The 4,395-nt window shown below is 46.3% G+C and overlaps 1 long non-coding RNA gene across 1 annotated transcript in view; it reads right to left on the bottom strand.

The window, feature by feature from the left end:
- LOC110302588 overlaps positions 1 to 4,395 on the bottom strand; it is an 8,677-nt gene continuing 4,282 nt past the window's right edge. Inside the window, exons 4-5 of the long non-coding RNA XR_002378815.1 lie at positions 2,632 to 2,764; positions 1 to 1,057 (exon numbers count right to left, since the gene is read on the bottom strand). This is a non-coding gene — a long non-coding RNA (uncharacterized LOC110302588). The remainder of the gene's footprint in view (positions 1,058 to 2,631; positions 2,765 to 4,395) is intronic.

Genomic DNA, 4,395 nt, shown 5'->3' with positions numbered 1-4,395 from the left:
CATGGATGAGGATGAGGAAGCAGGAAGGCTCATACTCCTCACATGGGGTTTTAAAACAGTGCAGCCAGTTGGGAAAAGAGTGCAGCAGGTCTTGAGAATGATAAACTTCCCACGTGACCGGCAATTCCTCCCCTAATTATACACACAAGAGAAATTTTTTTAAAATATGCCCAGGTAAATGCTTGTGTGTAAGTACTACAGAGAGTCCTCTCAGCCCCACCCTCCAAGTCTAAATCTCCCCTCTGCTGGTTTCTGAACACTGCTGAGATTTCTATATGGGGGAGCCATCCCTCTCCAGGAACTCCTGTTGTCTCCCTTGCTACACTGCGCTCAGGGCTCACTAGAGCTTCATGAAACTGCTGCATGGCCGAAATCGACAGGGCCCTTCAAAATACTTGCCTGTCAAGGCCATCTTAGAGACTGCTTTAATTGTTCTGAGCAATGGCGGTTTGTACAGCCCTGGGTATTAGCACCACAGCCTGCTATTGGGAGATTTTTCTCTATGCCTATCCNTGAAAACGGAGCCTGATACCATTGGAGTAAGGATGGATCACTGGCTAGGGTCAAGGTGGGGGTGGGGTGGGGAGGGTGTGTCCTTGTTACTCCCGCTCCCTTTATCACATAGTTTCCTTTTCTCCCTCCTACTCAATTTTGTTACCATTATTTAGGTTGAGTATGTGGTTTCTTTTTGTTGTTTCAAGTTGTAACCTGCTAGCAGCAAAAGGCTGGATGCAATTGCCAGAACCACCTAATAGTGTCAGGGTTCCATTTTCTTATTATTTAAAGCCTTCTTGATCAAAAGGAGACCTTTGGACTCAGAAAAGTTAGAAGTGAATCGGTAGCCACAGGTTTGTGGCATGCAGCCTGGCTTTCTGCCTGCAGAACCCTCAGACTTGGAAGATGATGCAGGCTGACAGAGGATCAGCTACCTNTCAGTCTTTCTCATTTCCTTTGATGTTCTCAGTTCAAGAAAGCCAGACTCCAGCATTCTCCAGATGCCTTACAGGTTTCAGAGCCTAAGCAGGAGCTGTCTGTGACTAATGCTTTATTCTACCTCCTGCCCAGTGGAAAGAGTGAAAGAAAATAGCATAGCTCTTCTCCTTTAGCAGAGAGAGAAAGAGAGAGAGAGAGCAGTCCTTTGCCACTTGTAAAAGCCCAGGTTTCAAAATGTTATTCTAGTGTCTTCTTGTGAAAATTACCCAAAAATGTCATTAGGCTTAGATGGCCTTGGTTTCAAGGCCACACAGATGAAGCTGGATGTGTGTGGGTGGTGTGGCATTTATGCATTTGCAGGATTGGTAGCTGTGTGTTTGGAACCAGATGCTCCTAGTGTTATGACTGAAAATAAAACCAGAAGATGGAAATAATTTTCTGTTCAAAGAAGGATGGTCAATAAACTTCCTGGCTGCTAAATTTTTAANTATCATGTAATTGACAGCCATATTGGCAATGGGTTATGGCTCATTGGACTGAAAGCAGAGAGCTGCAGAGCGTACGTGTATTTATAAGTTGCAGAGTATGTTACTATAGNGTTAACTATGGGCTGCCCATAATGAGCACAATGCAGTGCACAGGTCATAGCCTAGTTGCTTTCAGAGCCGCTCTTCATGCTTCTCCTCGTGGCTCTAGGTGGCAGGTACTGACCTCTGTAGACAGGTTTCCCGGGCTTAATGCAGGTCAGAGAGGCTCTAGCTTGGACACAGCCCAAGAGAAAACCATTGTAGGACAGGAGGGAGGGAAAGGCCAGGTGCCTTGCTAAGCTTGTGGCCCTTGAATGGTGTTACTGAGTATAGCCACCACAGGATGGCTCCAGCCAGAAAAATCTACCCAGTCTGACTGCTGTCAGTGACTCCTGTAGTCCCCCCTCTGATTATTCCTGTCACACAGCCTGGGTGTGACTCTCTGTTGCCATTAGTCTGAGCTTCTCTGGTTCTCTGACGTCTGTGTANCCAATTTCCCATTTTAAATCCCACCTTGACTACATGTATGCTGATCTNGGCTGCCTCTCACTCAGCCTTTCTCGTTTCCTTTGTGGTGATTAATACACACGTGACTGAAAAGACGCTGTGAAAGGGCAGCGGTTGTTAATATAGCGTGATGTCGGAAGAGACAACATGGATAAAGGGTGTCGATGGCTGGCGTGTTGATTTGGTGAGAGAGGAGGGGACAGGAGGTAACTGCCCTCTTTCCCCCAGGGACTCCAGGGAGTGACAGTACCTACACTCTTCTAACCCCACCCCCCTTCCAAGTCCCCATCCTATCTATCCTTCAGGATGCACAGNTGGTATCTGATGGATACCCTGGGGCTGGATACTGCTCCATTTTCTGATCATGGGTTCTGTCATGTAGCAGACTGCAAGGCAACTTTCGTGCTCTTTAAGAATTCCAAGAAAATCAGGTGCCAGTTGCCAGCTTCGGGGAGGGGTCGAGTGCTTCTGCCTACCTGAGACTCTTAGAGGAGCTCTAAACACACCTAATACTGAAAATTGTCCACAGTGTTTTAATTTTTATAATATGGCTTTAAAAAAAAGCATGNACAGCTATTATCAGACGAGATCCAGCACATTCAGGGCGGTATGGCCATAGACCTGGATGACTACAATCACATCCCTTAATTAGGGATATGCTTACCAATTACTGCTCTTCCTGGAGAGCAGGATGAAGGGTGGGTCTTCGTCTGTTGAAATTAGAGTCAATTGCCAGTCAAATTTTAAGATGCCTAGACGCTCACTAATCCCACAACGTTTTATGCAGCATGTTCCTACTGTAAATGCGATGGTGACAGTGAATTAGGAGCTAGTGAATGACTCATATTTAGGATGGAATTAGTTCTACATTCTAAAGGAAGAACCCACCCTCATTCTGGAGCCGGTATTCATGCTGACCTCCTGCAATGGCACAGAGGAATGATCTGATAATGGTTACAGTAAAAGGATGCTCACAAGGACTTCAGGGCTTGGCAGTGATGCTATCTTCCTCACAAATGGTTCCTTTCCATCACTCCTTGTAACATCCTTCCTGAACCTTTGCCTAAAATCCTTTCTGCTGCTAATAGCAAGCTCAGAAAGACTGTATCTAGGGGGGGGGGTTTGCATTTGTAGACAATCTCTGAAGGGCTCTCAACTAAAGCAAGTCACCCCGGCTAGGACCACCTTGCCTCATCTTATGAAAACATCAAGGACCTACTACTTCAGGAAAAACACATAAAAGAGCTAGGACTTCAAACATGGACCACAGGAATAGAACCTACCTAGGGAGTAAATAATTATTCAGGGAAAGATGGCAGGTTAAACATGCTTGATTTCTCCTAACCAAGATGATACTACAATAACAGTAAAGGCACTTGAGAAACGATACCCATTGAGCAATGATTGAGCACCTACAGCAGAGATGTGAGCTCAAAGAATGTCTGGTGATGGATGGTGGACAGAGGGACAGAGGTAGAAGGAGGCGAGGGATGGCAAACCTGCATTGTATGAGTGCAGGTCAGAGGCTAAAACCCAGAGGCAGACCCTTCACCATAAAAACAATCTGTCAACATCAGCTGAGTGAGCAGTGCAGCTGGATCTAGTTATCAAAGTCAAAGTTAAAGCAACAGTCACACCACCTTGTAAGAAGTACAGTATGCATCAGCTCACTTACTAACGTCTAGACTGTCTAGCAGCTGGACTCTAGGAGTCCCAACAAATCAGATCCATCCATATTCCCAGAAATCAGTGAGAAAGTAATGATGGGAAAGCGGGGGGGGGGGCATTTTGACCAGGTGTGGCAATGCTGGGAAGATTGGATGAAGCACACAGCGCTTTGGGACCTGCTACAGGAGCAGTAGGCTTAGGTAGAGGAGAGAGCATGGGGCACATGCATAATTCAGCAGTCTCCATCAATCTGTGGTCTACCCCAGTCTTCATTCTGCAAGGTGACTCTGGAGAAGCCCTTATCACTTGAGAGGGTGAGCCAGTTCCCATGAGATGGTTGTTCCTCAGTTCCCAACATAGGGACATGGCTCCCACTTAAGGGCAATCTCATGGTGGGGTCATTTGTGAGGCTTCGAATTCCTGGAATCCAAGGTGACTCAGGTTTGGGACAGAGACTGGGAATTCTCAGGTGCCTTTTTGGGACCTGGAACGATGGTATACAGGCTGATAGTAAAATACCTTAGTCTTATCTTTTTATCTTTAGCCTGAAGAGGCTTAGATAAGTCAGGGCTGAGCCTCCTTCTGTCACTTGCTTGTAGACACTCCTCGATTGACTGACATGCTTACATACAAAGTGGAATAGGAGTCAGATATCCGACCAAAAGCTTGGCCATGGTACTTTGTGACAGCAAGCATGAATGCCTGATTTTGGACTCCAGTATCCATGTAAAAGTTGTGTGGGTGGTGCATGTCTGCATCC

Source organism: Mus caroli, chromosome 9, assembly GCF_900094665.2.
Source record: "Mus caroli chromosome 9, CAROLI_EIJ_v1.1, whole genome shotgun sequence".
Classification (NCBI taxonomy): domain Eukaryota; kingdom Metazoa; phylum Chordata; class Mammalia; order Rodentia; family Muridae; genus Mus; species Mus caroli.
Note: the sequence above shows the minus strand (reverse complement) of the source record. Positions and strands in the feature narration are given on the sequence as shown.